Here is a 15,997-nt window from a genome sequence, read left to right as displayed (position 1 = left end):
AATAGCGATGAGACACAGCATATCCGAGGTAGCGATACAGTTGGGATCTTACCGTACGATCATTTCACGGATGTACTGTGAATATCAGGAATCAAGTAAAACATCGAATCCTCAACATCGCTGCGGCCGAAATAAGATCCTGCAAGAACGAGACCAACGACGACTGAAGGGAATCGTTCTACGTGACAGAAGTGCAACCCTTTCGAAAACTTCTGCAAATTTGAATGCTGGGCTATCAACAAGAATCAGCGAGCGAACCATTCAGAGAAACATCATAGATATGGGTTTTCGCAGCCGAAGACCCACTCGTGTATCCTCGATGACTACAAGCCTCGACAGTTTTACGCCTCGCCTGGGCCTGTTAACACCGACATTGGACTGTTGATGACTGAAAACATGTTGGCTGGTCGGACGAGTCTCGTTTCAATTTGTGTAGATCGGATGAACGAGTACGGGTAAGGAGACGACCTCATGAATCCAAGGATCCTGCATGTGAGCAGGGGACTGTTCACGCAGGTGGAGGCTCTGTGACAGAGTGGGGCGTGTGCAGTTGTAGTGATACGGGACCACTCATACATGTAGATATGACTCTGACAGATGGCAAACACGTAAGCAGCCTGTCTGATCACTTACATTCATTCATGAGCATTGTGAGTTGGTCAATTGCAGCAGGACAATGCGACACCCCACACATCCAGAATTGCTACAGAGTGGCTCCAGGAACACAATTCAGTTTTTGAACACTTCCGCTAGCCACCAGACTCCCGAGACATGAACATTATGTAGAATATCGAGGATGCCTTGCAACCTGCTGTTCAGAAGAGTCTCCACCCTTACGTAATCTTTCGGATTTATGGCCAGCCCTGAAGAATTCATCACCTGAGTCTCTGCAGCACTACTTCAGACATTATTCGGGTCCATGCCACGTAGTACTGCTGCACTTCTACGAGTTCGCGTGGGTCCTACACGATATTAGGCAGGTATACCAGTTTCTTTGACTCTTCAGTGTATATCGTACACTAAATATACCTGTGACGGTCCCATGGACAAACCTTTCACGTTTGGGCAATTCCGTTCCATTACGGCATACATACTGTGTTCCAACAACCAGAAAATCTTGTCAAAGAGCTGATGCGTTCTCTGTATGCTCGTATTTTGTTCACAGAAGCAAGCATAAGAGTGGGATTAATTATAAATAGGATACATCGTAAAAATGAGGTTAAGAGACAGGTTGATTTACTGCTCCCACTTCGCGCGAACCTAAGTCAACTGCAACATTACAGTAGGAGGAATGCATGGCGACGTCAGAAGTTGATGATGAGTTAGGGTAGTTGAGGGAAGATATAGGTAATTCAGTACCTGTAAATGTAATAACCACAAATGTTTGTGAATCTGTAGCAGGAGAAGGAATGAAATGCACATTTACAGGTGCATGCAGATTCAGTAAAAGCAACAGATCTGTCTCCAACCGTGCATCAGTTCCTAAGGGACCTAAAAACTAAGGTCATCGGTCCTTAGACTTACACACTACTTAAAGTAACTTACGCTAAGGACAATACACACACCTATGCCCGAGGGAGGACTCGAACTTTCTGCGGGCGCGGCGCAATACGTGACATGGCGCCTCAAAACATGGCGCCTCAAAACATGGCGCCTCAAAGAGCGCGGCCACTCCGCACTGCAACAGCTCGGTCTTACATGTTATCTAGTAATAAGAGAAGTCGTGTTCAGAACTCTTAAGGAGGAAAGATACAAACCTATGTGGAAAAGGCTACTAGGCAGTGGAAAACCTCTTCAACATGTCATAGTCAGGCAGAGTTTCTAAAATCAAATATTGTTTTCTTTTTATGTACCCATGTGCATATACAGGTTAAAATCACAACTTAAGAATGATGAACACCAGGTTTAAAATTAAGTTAATCGTCAATCAACATTTGAGGCGGGGTGCTAGATTAATGATAAATGATATATGTCAAGACAGTTAATGGGAACAGGTGAGGCATTGCTATCCAGCACCAGCCACGTCTGATGCTCTATTCAGCTGTGCGTTGGATTGCAACTGACGTCTGTATAATTAGTTGAGTGTCAGCACGCCGAGGTAATGGGTGTTAGCGTCCTTATCTCCATATCGGGCGGCCGGCTGACAGGCGGCATCCGTGCCCAGCCCGAAAGTATGGTCTTTCACCGGCTGTTGGAGCGTCCTCAGTCACACTCCAAATTCTATGATGACCCTTGGTGACTCTTCAGCTACGTACGTGCTGTCGTTAGACATGTGGTCGGTTGTTCTTCTCGCTGCCAGCCTAGTGGCTTTTAGCACCCGCAGACACCTGTGGGTTGAACATAAATGTGGATCCCAAGAAGCCCTGTGGCTTGCCTCCACGTTGGAGTTCAGTGCCGGCAGAACTCTTCTACGTGTTTATATTCGGAAGACAGTTTCTCTATCAAGCAGGTGGCGATCAGCATCCAGTTCATCAGGTGGAGGCCATCATCCTAAATACAGCTTCGATAGTTTATAGACTATGCTAGATCATGTAGGGCATAGTTACTACAGTATTGTACCAAGGAGGTTGTGGTCTTGAAACATATTATGAATGGGTTGGGCTTGCGACACACGTCCTGAACGTCAGTTTTCACTGGCGCTGGTCTTGACTGGGGAGCCTGCGGGAAGTCTTAGCTGGAACGACAGTTCAGACCTCAGTCATCTCGGACAATCCGCCATCTTGAGGACAGTCTTGTTCGTATCAGGTCTGCTGATCTGACGTTTGATCTCTTGTGTACACTGCCCTACAAGTGAGTCAAATTCGTCCACAGTATGACCAGCGAACGTGGTGTAATTGAAAGACATTTTCCCCATCAGTAGATGGTAGGAGGTGAGGAGCATGAATTTCATCAGGAGAAGGCCATCCCCTCAGACGCATCTTCGGCTGGTTCATAGACAGTGTCATATTCATAGGATCGAGTGCTATTACTGTTAATGTCAAACAGGGTGTTGTGTTTTGTCCTTAGGTTAGTTAGGTTTAAGCAGTTCTAAGTTCTAGGGGACTGATGACCATAGATGTTAAGTCCCATAGTGCTCAGAGCCATTTGAACCATTTTTTTGTTACTGTCAAACTGACACTAGCTGGAAAAATGGAATATTTAAACAGAGCTAGCATGAGGCTATGACATAAGGCTTAGTTTGCAATGATCTATAAGAGATAGAGGTTCTTGCACCACGTCTTAGAAACTAAGAACTATGTTTGACTCTCTTTCTCTGCTATTTTGTCACAGGTTTCTTTCTGCTGTATGTGCATTCCTTATTCGGTAGACAGTGTCATAATGTCCGAAGAGTCTGATCCAACTGCGATATCCCGGTATGATTCCTGCTTTAGCCTCTGTCTTTTGCTTAACTTAGTATCGCTGGTGGCAATCCAACCGAGTTTTAAAAAAAATTTCTACCTTGCTACTCCTTACTGTTCTGTTCTATAACAGTTTGAAAGATTGCTGCTCAACAGACCTTCTAATAACAGCACCAAAATTTTCACAGACTATGAGACGCAATAGATTCGATCAGATTTGGACATTCTGTCACTTTAATGACAATGCACAGTTAAGAAATAGTTAATCTACGAAGTTCTTCCTATGCTTCATTGCACATCAGATGAATTCGTAATTGCGAATTTTGATCACCATCAGCTGTAAAATGGAATGACGACCAATTTGTGCTGAACATGCAATCGAATCCAGATTTCCCGCTTATCGCGCACGACTCACGGCGAGACCCAACCTTCCATGTGTCGTCAACCATACGTCTACGATCTGTACTCGCACATCCACTATGTGTATTCCCGTACAGCTCGGACGTTGTGCTTGAAAGTCTGTCATCTGACGTGTTTCATAACGGCTGTGGTCGCCGCAGTGCATTGTCATCAGAATAGCATAGGCGCTGCATTTTCGTATGCTTGACTAATTCTTAATTAAATTCAGGACACATAAAAAAAAGCAACCGTTGTCTTTAGATGGGGTGAAGTTTCCATGGAGAAGACACTTTTGATGTGTGCAACTAGAACTTCAAATACACCTCTGACAAGTTTATGATGTGAAGCTTTGCTGTAAGCCAGATCCCGTTTGGTTTGCATTCCACTGCGCCATATGCCTTAGTAAGGACTGCGCACAATGTATTTGTGGTGTCACAGCCAGACACCACACTTGCTAGGTGGTAGCCTTTAAATCGGCCGTGGTCCGTTAGTATACGTCGGACCCGCGTGTGGCCACTATCAGTGATTGCAGACCGAGCGCCGCCACACGGCAGGTCTAGTCTAGAGAGACTCCCTAGCGCTCGCCCCAGTTGCACAGCCGACTTTGCTAGCGATGGTTCACTGTCTAAATACGCTCTCGTTTACAGAGACGACAGATTAGCATAGCCTTCAGCTACGTCATTTGCTGCGACCTAGCAAGGCGCCATATTCTTCAAGAATGTGTTCTGAACAGATAATATTAATGGATTAAAGTTAATTATCAAACTAATTACGTCCACTTACTGAATTCCAATTCCTTGTCATGTTCCAGACCTCACGTCAGTATAGTCCTTCCCTCCTCACGCCAGCCTGCGTGAGATACAACGCGTGCATTTTGGCCTTCTTTCGTAACACGGTGTTGGCTCTTCTGCCAACACAACAGTATTAAAAACTTTCACAAGGTGCATTTACTTGCTGGAGTATTTTATGCGCAATATCCCATGTACCCTTCGCTGATCCGAAGAAAATTGTTGTTCAAATGACTCCAAACACTAAAGGAATTAACATCTGAGGTTATCAGTCCCCTAGACTTAGAACTACTTAAACCTAACTAACCTAAGTACATCACACACATCAATGCCCGAGGAAAGATTCGAACCTGTGACCGTAGCAGAAGTGCGGTTCCGAACTGAAGCTATTAGAACCGCTCGGTCAGAGCTGCCGGCGCTGATCCGAAGATGCCTAAATGAAGGTGAAACGCGTCATAGGGAAATAAGAATTTTTTTACGTTGCAATCAAGACTATTTCTTCGTATGATACGTACTGGTTGCTGTACCAACCCTGTTGTGAATTGGAAAAGGTTGTGGAAAGGTTTCGAAAGTACATCCCTGCGTCATTTAAAGTAAAACGACGCGTAGTTGATGAGTTGTTAATTTGTTTATGGTTCCATGCCAAAAGAAAATATGAAGCCCAAAACTTATCGTTTTATATGATTAGCCGAAAGGTGATTAGAGGATCTGCAAGACAATTACATTCTGTGGGCTCTGTGCAAATCAGGCAGCACACAATGAACAGCCGTTGTGGTAATATTCAGCCCTTAACATCAGTGTTTAAACATCAGAGCTGAGTGAGACGTCCTAGGTGGAATGAAGGATTACTGCTTGTTTCGATGCTAAAAACGCGTGACGAATGAAGCAAGGACAACATACAATGCAGAGCAGATGTGGTAAAGCGAGATTTCCTTACCAAAAGAAATTAGTAATGGACCGCGAGAAACGGGGAAAGAAAAACGAAGTGTTTGAGATTTAGTGTTACATTAGAATTCTGAAAATCAAGTCGACGTAAGGAATGAAGAGGATCTCAGGTGAAGAAAGAAATATGAAACATTAACTAGAAGAAGGGATAGGGTGGTAATATAGATGTGGACACATTGATAAAAGAGTTTCACGGTACCAGAGAGGAAATATTTGTTGGGGATGAACGTCATTGAAATATATAAAATGTAGGACTCTAATGTATATATGCCGGCCGGGGTGGCCGAGCGGTTGTAGGCGCTACAGTCTGGAACGGAGCGACCGCTACAGTCGCAGGTTCGAATCCTGCCTCGGGCATGGATGTGTGTGATGTCCTCAGGTTAGTTAGATTTAAGTAGTTCTAAGTTCCAGGGGACTGATGACCTCAGAATTTAAGTCCCATAGTGCTCAGAGCCATTTTGTTTTCTAATGTATATGCTACCCTCGGTAGAGGAGGGACATTCTTGGCGGGCCCCATCAAACCTGTTAGAAGACTGATTACCCTCTCCTCCTCCCCATCTCCTCACCACCGGAAGACGAATTACCCCCTCCTACCCACCCACCCCCCTCCCAGAAGAAACCGAGACAGTGTGAATTGTATCTACTGTCTTTTGAAAGCCATCGAGTATGGAATCAGTATCGATACCGATTTGTACGGCACCCTATGTGTAATGGATGAGCAGAGAGTGCAGATTTCCTCGTAAATGTATGGTGAGTTAGTGTAATGTGTGGTGCCTAATTGGTGTGAAACCTTTCGACCGTGCAGCTTGAATGTGCTCGTCACTATATTTGCTCTTTTTTTCTGGTACCTGTAATTTATTTTAAACGTCACAGGAAAGGACTCCTTTTGTTTATGATTGGTGTCATCGAGTGTCCGATTTCGACTGTCTTCCCTCTTGAATTATATCTGTCACTTCATTCAGTGGCTGCATTTCTATATGCAGTGAAGCATATGCTCTGACATATCGGAGAAGCGGAACATGCTTCAGATCATACATGCTAATGGAAAATTATGTGAAGTAAAGCATGCGAAGTGATCTGTAAAGTTCTGCTGTATTCTCTATAGAGACGCATCATGAAATGCAGGATGAAAGAAAACGCATTAAAGGCATTGGATATATTAACCTGTCAAGGTGAAGAAGCTATGCAAAGGTTTTCACAGAGGAAACGAGAGGATGAGGGTGGGATTAACTCCCGATTTCATATACACTTCCTGACATAAAAGTCAAGCACATACAAGACATGGTCGATGGCAATATAACTTCGTACAATTACGGACCTGCGATAGGTGTGTAAATATTTTTAGTTGAAATTTTCTGTGATAGGTAGAAAAGCCATCCCAGTGCAATAGAGTTATAATAGAGCTATTTGTGTTCTTACCAGGCTTCATGTGGTGTATAAAGGAGGTAAACAGCGTCAAATGTTGACTGCTCTCTGTAAAGGACGGAGATGCCATGTACTCGTGTGAGGCAGCGTTTTAGGCATTTTTTGTTGTTGTTTTTTTGGTTCTGTTTTGTTTTGTTTTTTGTGTCATCAGTCTTACGACTGGCTTGACCTGGCCAGCTACTAATTCCTCCCCTGTGCCAACCTCTTCGTCTCAGACTCGCACCTGCTGGACGTAATCCAAGCTCTGTCATCTGTCACAGTTTACTCTCTACAGCACCGTCTAGTTGCCGGATGTTACTCCATAATGTCTTAACAGATGTTCTCTCATCACGTTTATCACGTCACTTCTTCGTGTCAATTTATTCGCAAATTATTACCGATTCTGAGCAGAATCTCCTCATTCATTACATTATCAGTCCACCTAATTTTCAACAATGGTCTGTAGCATCACTTCTCAAATTCTTCGATTCTATACTGTTATGGTTTGCCCATGGTCAATGTTTGACTACCGCACAATATCGAACTCCAAACGCACATTCTCAGAAATTTCTTCCTCATACTAAGTCCTACGTTTGACACTAGTAGTTTTATCTTGGCCAGGAATCTACATCTACATCTACATCTACATCTACATCCATACTGCGCAAGCCACCTGACGGTGTGTGGCGGAGGGTACCTTCAGTACCTCTATCGGTTCTCCCTTCTATTCCAGTCTCGTATTGTTCGTGGAAAGAAGGATTGTCGGTATGCCTCTGTGTGGGCTCTAATCTCTCTGATTTTATCCTCATGGTCTCTTCGCGAGATATACGTAGGAGGGAGCAATATACTGCTTGACTCTTCGGTGAAGGTATGTTCTCGAAACTTTGACAAAAGCCCGTACCGAGCTACTGAGCGTCTCTCCTGCAGAGTCTTCCACTGGAGTTTATCTATCATCTCCGTAACGCTTTCGCGAATACTAAATGATCCTGTAACGAAGCGCGCTGCTCTCCGTTGGATCTTCTCTATGTCTTGTATCAACCCTATCTGGTACGGATCCCACACTGCTGAGCAGTATTCAAGCAGTGGGCGAACAAGCGTACTGTAACCTACTTCCTTTGTTTTCGGATTGCATTTCCTTAGGATTCTTCCAATGAATCTCAGTCTGGCATCTGCTTTACCGACAATCAACATTATATGATCATTCCATTTTAAATCACTCCTAATGCGTACTCCCAGATAATTTATGGAATTAACTGCTTCCAGTTGCTGACCTGCTATTTTGTAGCTAAATGATAAAGGATCTATCTTTCTGTGTATTCGCAGCACATTACACTTGTCTACATTGAGATTCAGCTGCCATTCCCTGCACCATGCGTCAATTCGCTGCAGATCCTCCTGCATTTCAGTACAATTTTCCATTGTTACAACCTCTCGATACACCACAGCATCATCTGCAAAAAGCCTCAGTGAACTTCCGATGTCATCCACCAGGTCATTTATGTATATTGTGAATAGCAACGGTCCTATGACACTCCCCTGCGGCACACCTGAAATTACTCTTACTTCGGAAGACTTCTCTCCATTGAGAATAACATGCTGCGTCCTGTTATCTAGGAACTCCTCAATCCAATCACACAATTGGTCTGATAGTCCATATGCTCTTACTTTGTTCAATAAAAGACTGTGGGGAACTGTATCGAACGCGTTGCGGAAGTCAAGAAACACGGCATCTACCTGTGAACCCGTGTCTATGGCCCTCTGAGTCTCGTGGACGAATAGCGCTTGCTGGGTTTCACATGACCGTCTTTTTCGAAACCCATGCTGATTCCTACAGAGTAGATTTCTAGTCTCCAGAAAAGTCATTATACTCGAACACAATACGTGTTCCAAAATTCTACATCCATACTCCGCAAGCCACCTGACGGTGTGTGGCGGAGGGTACCTTGAGTACCTCTATTGGTTCTCCCTTCTATTCCAGTCTCGTGTTGTTCGTGGAAAGAAGGATTGTCGGTATGCTTCTGTGTGGGCTCTAATCTCTCTGATTTTATCCTCATGGTCTCTTCGCGAGATATACGTAGGAGGGAGAAATATACTGCTTGACACTTCGGTGAAGGTATGTTCTCGAAAGTTTAACAAAAGCCCGTACTGAGCTACTGAACGTCTCTCCTGCCGAGTCTTCCACTGGAGTTTATCATCTCCGTTACGGTTTCGCGATTACTAAATGATCCTGTAACGAAGCGCGCTGCTCTCCGTTGGATCTTCTCTGTCAACCCTATCTGGTATGGATCCCACACTGCTGAGCAGTATTCAAGCAGTGGGCGAACAAGCGTACTGTAACCTACTTCCTTTGTTTTCGGATTGCATTTCCTTAGGATTCTTCCAATGAATCTCAGTCTGGCATCTGCTTTACCAACGATCAACTTTATATGATCATTCCATTTTAAATCGCTCCTAATGCGTACTCCCAGATAATTTATGGAATTAACAGCTTCCAGTTGCTAACCTGCTATTTTGTAGCTAAGTGATAAGGGATCTATCTTTCCATGTATTCGCAGCACATTACACTTGTCTACATTGAGATTCAGTTGCCATTCCCTGCACCATGCGTCAATTCGCTGAAGATCCTCCTTCATTTCAGTACAATTTTCCATTGTTACAACCACTTGATACACCACAGCATCATCTGCAAAAAGCCTCAGTGAACTTCCGATGTAATCCAAAAGGTCATTTATGTATATTGTGAATAGAAACTGTCCTATGACACTCCCCTGCGGCACACCTGAAATCACTCTTATTTCGGAAAACTTCTCTCCATTGAGAATGACATGCTGTGTTCTGTTACCTAGGAACCTTCCCTTTTTGCCAGTGCTAGTCTGCTATTAATGTCCTCCTTGCTCCTTCTGTCACGGGTTAGTTTGCTGTCTAGGCAGCATAATTACTCAACTTTATCTACTTCGTGACCATCAATCCTGATGTTGAGTTTCTAGCTGTACTGATTTCTGTTGCTTCTTATTACTTTCGTCTTTCTTCGATTTACTCTCAATCCATATTCTGTCACCATTAGTCTGTTCAATCCATTCAGCAGATTCTGTAATGCTTCTTCACTTTCACTGAGAATACCAGTGACACCAGCGAATCTTGTCATTGATTTCTTTTCACCTTGAATCTGAATACCACTCTTGACCTTACCTTTATTTCAATGATTGTTTCTTCGATGTGTAGACTGGACAATAGGGTCGAAAGAGGACAACCCTGCCTTACATCCTTTCTGACTGGAGCACTTCGTTCTTGCTCTTCCACTCGTATTATACCCTCTTGGCTCTTATACGTGTATATTACCCGTATTTCCCTTCCTTTCCTCAGAATTTCGAACGTTTTGTACCATTTGACAATGTCGAACGCTTTTCCCAGGACGACAAATGCTATGAACATATCTTGATTTTTCTTTAGTTTTGCCTCTCTGGCGTCTTTACCTTTCCTCAAGCCAAAGTGATCTAACATGTTCTAAATTTTATTTTTCGTCCTGTATGTTATTCTTGTCAGCAGCTTGGATGCATGAGTTGTTGAGCTGATACTGAGATAGTTCTCGCACTTGTCAGCTCTTGCCGCCATCAGACCTGCGTGGGTGATATCTTCCCGAAAGTTAGATGGTATGTCGCCAGACTCACACATTCTGCACACCAGCTTGAAACAAAACGTTCAATTTTAAATATTGGCCCAGGCAGTTTTTAGTTGATGGTTGGAAACACAACATTGTTGTTACAGGTATTCTGCGAAAACAAGTTCATAGATGTTGACCATTGATGAATTATGCATACGACTGAAGTTAACCACCTCAGCATCAGTTAAGGCCTGAAGTGGTTTACTGAAGTACCAAAACTGGCAGCCATATAATAAATAACATCGTAAGGACGGGTCTACGTGTTCCATTTTGCTAGAGAATAATTTTGGGTACCAAAAGCGACAGTTGCCATGTTTGGGTTACTCTGACTATGACGGTTTCGAAATTCGTAAAATAATGACTGGTTTCGTTACATGGCATTATTATGCTGTCCGGATTGCCGGCCGGGGTGGCCGAGCGGTTCTAGGCGCTACAGTCTGGAACCGCGCGACCGCTACCGTCGCAGGTTCGAACCCTGCCTAGGGCATGGATGTGTGTGATGTCCTTACGTTAGTTAGGTTTAAGTAGTTCTAAGTTATAGGGGACTGATGACCTCTGAAGTTAAGTCCCATAGTTCTCAGAGCCATTTGAACTGTCTGGATTGTCTACTGAAATCACAATAAACACAGTACAGGAGGAACAAATTGCTTCTTAATCATCATAAAGTCTTTACTCTTTCAACAGTCAATTCCACGGTAAAGTGTTGGAGATACACCTCAAAATTATTTCCTCCAAGCCTTGTTTCCCAAGTTTCAACTCATGTGACAACCTTACAGATCAGGAAACAAGGGTGAAGCTTATGTCGCCTGATGAGGTTGTCTGGTAACGTGAACTATTGAGAGTAGGAATTTTTTTTTCTTATGGAATTAAGCATGTGTAATCCAATTGGATCACATGTAGTAACCACGAAACCCATTATGCTGAAAAGTATCCACTGATTTGTGTTAAAATGCTTTCCATTTTTTTCAACAAACTTGTGGCATCGTCACATTAAATGTAGTAATACCTATGACTGTCATCACATAACAGCATTCCGAGTTGTGTAGATTTTATTAATTTTTTTCAGGTGTTCCACAGTGCATCTTTTATGTCCCTGATGGAGACATTGACGACTTAGATGGAAACAATGGTGCACCCAATGGATAGGTGCTAATAAGGACTAAGAATTCGATTTATAACCATACCGCCAACCGCTTGTAACAGTTTCAAACATATGTATAGATTTTCAGAGATCGCTATCAGTCACAGATGTTTGTTGATCTACGTAAAGCATTCAATAATGCAGCATGTTTCGACGTATGAGCCTCATACTCAGGCTGCCGTGCAATACAATACACATTTAACAAATGTTCCAATACGGGGTGGTCAGAAGCGGTCTGAAAAGGTTATAAGGGATTGAAGGGTAGGTGTGCTGAGAAATAATTGTTAAGAAAAAAAATTGCCATACGTTGCGCCGTTTCCACGTTAATCAGTGAAGGTAACCAATGAGGCCTTTGCTCACTAAAACTTCAAGCGGCTCACCAGATACAATTTATATACTTGTAGTAGCTGGTATTCACAGACATACTAAACATTCTGAAGGACATCATCTTCACGACAGTGACTGTAATAGGTTTTTTATTTCACTATTGCAATTTCAGCCTTAGCTGTAATATCAACCCTTGAAAATGGCCTAAGGCAGAAATTGCAGTAGTGAAATAAAAAAACCTATAATAGTCTCTGGCGTGAAGATGATGAAAAAGATACGATTTAGTACCAGTTGTACTCATAGCTTACATGAATTCGCGTAAGACTGCTCGCCTTTGTCTCGGTTTCGATCCTTACTACCGTCACACTTCCGATTTTACTGTAGCACACTCTTTCGGTTCTAAGAAACAAACGTACAACACATTTGGTAACAGCACCTCCAAGGGGCTGCTTGAATATGTGCACACAACGGCCTGACTGGTTAACTTCAACGCTAATTTAGCTATGTTATATTAATGCTAATTATCTCGGATACGGCGCAAAGTATCGAATTTATTTTCTTAACAACTATTTCTCAGCGTAGCCTATACTGCAACAAACTTACAAGTTTTTCAGACTGTTTCCGTCAACCCTATACATACTGAAATATTCTTTACGGTCGTGGCAAGTACTGTGGCCTTCCATGTTCAAATTAAATGGCAGTATTCTTGTGGTTTCATCACTTTTATTGTTATGTCTCCTTCAGCCTTATTAATCACAGCTTAAAAACTTGAAAAGGAGATAAGAAGGAAGGAAGATTAGGATTTAACGTGCCGTCAATGTCGAGGTCAATAGAGACGGTGCACAAGCTCGGAAGGATAGGAAAGGAAATTGGATGTTCCATTTGAATGGAACCATACTGGCGTTAGCATGAAGCGATTTAGGAAGATCATGGAATAGCTAAATCTTAATGACCGGACGTCGATTTGAAACGTTGTCCTGCCGAAAGCAAGTCCAGTGAGTTGCAAACGTCATTTGAAACACAGCATTACAACGAACTTAACGGCGAGATAGAAACAAGATGGCGGTCCTAGTTGATTGTGATGATGTTTCCTAAGTCTACTTTGCAAGTGTACGAACAGTAGTGAACAAGGAGCCACAGTGGCGGCTTTAACTAAACATAGCACAAGAACACAACCACTTCATTCCAACGATGATGACCAAAGCACATGTCGAGGCCATAAAGAACAGCTCTAGTATCCATAGGTACTCTTATTAAAGCTTTTCATATTGAGCTGTACTTTGCAGATGGGACCTGTACCTTGAAATATGATGCATTATTAAAGAATTTAAGTAACTCAACAAAAATTTGTGAATGGTAGAGAACTGTGAAAACCTTTTCATACTGTGAATTCGAACTGCGCCTGGTTTAACGAACACTCTTGTTAGACTGTGTGGCCATGAAGAGGAATTTACGAAATGAATTCAAATACCTTTGAGAGAGAAGGGGACACTTCATTTCAAAAACAGCTGCCGCAAAAGAGCAAGATAAACTCTTTCCAGACCGTGAAAGATATTTATTTTTAATTTTCTGTCATGCCATCGCCCTGAGGTAACGAAATTCGAGATGAGGAGAGGCAAATCACTCAGTACGAACAGTTCGAGAGGGGGCGTGGTATCGAGTGGAACAAAAATAAATGTATAAGCGAATAAACAAAAAAGAAAGGAAATTGGACTTGCGCGCAGGACGAGAGCCGCCGGCAAATGTTGGCCACGGGCATGAAAGTGGATGGATACAGAACGGGGTGGGGAGGGGAAAATGTGAAGCGGTAGTCCCAAGCTATAGATGGGGGAGTGGGAGGGAACCAACGGAAGCACATCGGTTGCGCATTCAATTAAACGCAACAGGAGGCAGCGAAATGGACAAGAGATACCAATCGTGACTGAGTGCAGGTGGACAGCGTCGGCTGGAGCCCAGTGGCCCCGGCACAAAGGACGGATGGCCAGCCATTCGTTCGTGTAGGTTCCGGGGGTGGTGTGGTGGCTTTTGTTTTTAATTGGCAGCCACGCATCAGCTTTATTCCGGCCACGAGTCGCCAATCAAATGAAAGTTTATTAGGCGCGCGTGATCCCCGCCAACGCAGCGCCGGGCCGCGCAGAACCCACTGGCGAAAAACCACCCGCGGACAACTCTGGTACAACAGCAAATCGAGGAACAGCATTGCTTCGTGCGACAGTACCTGGTGCTGCTAACAAACCCAATTCTCTCTCTCTCTCTTTGTTTGTTTTTTTTTTTTTTTTTTTTTTTTTTTTTTTTGCCGATCATTTGGTCTACTCGTTCAGTATTAGACAGAAAGCTAGCAGATTCCACATTCGTGCCCAGTGCGGCAAGGCACTCACTGATTGGAAACACATCTTACCAACTAAACATGTGCACGCTTACGTAGGACCAGATGAAACTGCACTACTGTTTTAAGTTGTTAACATTCTGTTATGTTGCCTTATCACCGACCTTCAGCGCCGCAAGGAACTACTTCTGAAGCGTGCATAGATGCTTACTTACAGAGTGATGATTAGTGAACTACATAAAAAAACGTAATATAGTTACAAACCATGGCGTGCACAGAAAATTTATAAACGTCACTACAGATACTCGGATTAAGGTTATGAGTGGTTCGAGATGCCTGTCGTCCTTGGAGATAATGTGACGCAGACTAATAGCAAAATTATGCATGACGCACTGAAATGTCGGAACACCGATCTGCATCTACAACTACATACACACTCCGCTAGCCACCATGCGGTGTGTGGAGGAGGGTGCTATTCACGCCAAAGTCACACTTCCCCCCCTTCTGTTCCATCGCGGGTAGCGTGACGGAAAAACGACTGTATGAACGCCTCTGTACAAGCTCTGATTTCCCTTGTCTTTGAATGGTGATCATTGCGCGATTTGGAAGTTGGTGGTAATAGTATAAGCTCTACATCCTTGGCGAAGACAGGATTTTGGAATTTAGTGAGCAGCCCCTTCCGTTTAGCGTGTCGCCTATCCGTAAGTTGAAACGTCCCCTTTAGAACAATTTATACAAGACTGTGCTTATAAACCTCTTACACTATTTGCCTTTCAAACAGCTGAGCAAAACTGAACGTACTCAAACATTCACTAAAGTGACACACAATATTATTTGGCGCAACACAATCTGACTTTCAAAAATCCCTACAAAAGAATGGCCCTGACTAACATTAAACTATACCTTTCACAAATGACTTACCTCACAAAAATCTTCATTACTCGAACTCCTGCAATACAGCGAGCACCACTACTGCCAGCTAAATAAAAGATTCAAACTACGGAAGGCACTAACTACTGATAGGGATAGTTAGCAAATGAAAGATTTTAATAGAGAACAAACAATGTATTTACCTTAATATCATCACAAGTCATAATATATGTAATTTCAAAACTCCGCCATCTCTCTCCTCACATCCACCACTGCTGGCGGCTCACCTCTAACTGCGCAACGCTACGCGCTGTTCACATCCAGCTGCCGCTGCCCAACACTACAATGGCAGACAACAATGCAAACTAGCCACAGACTGCACACAGCACAGCCAGTGATTTTCGTGCAGAGCGCTACGTAACGTTGCCAATAAGAAAACATAAACAGCCTACTTACAGCCTACTTACATAGCCCCCATGCTCACCACAAAAAATTTCACAAATTTTTTTTGGGCAGTGGCCAATACAGATTTGAAAAAATTTTTCATAATTACAATAACACCACCTTAATATCATCACAAGTCATAATATATGTAATTTCAAAACTCCGCCATCTCTCTCCTCACATCCACCACTGCTGGCGGCTCACCTCTAACTGCGCAACGCTACGCGCTGTTCACATCCAGCTGCCCAACACTACAATGGCAGACAACAATGCAAACTAGCCACAGACTGCACACAGCACAGCCAGTGATTTTCGTACAGAGCGCTACGTAACGTTGCCAATAAGAAAACATAA

The sequence above is a fragment of the Schistocerca cancellata genome, chromosome 7 (genome assembly GCF_023864275.1).
Source record: "Schistocerca cancellata isolate TAMUIC-IGC-003103 chromosome 7, iqSchCanc2.1, whole genome shotgun sequence".
Taxonomy (NCBI): Eukaryota; Metazoa; Arthropoda; class Insecta; order Orthoptera; family Acrididae; genus Schistocerca; species Schistocerca cancellata.
The sequence above is the reverse complement of the archived record's forward strand: the minus strand, read 5'-3'. Positions refer to the sequence as shown.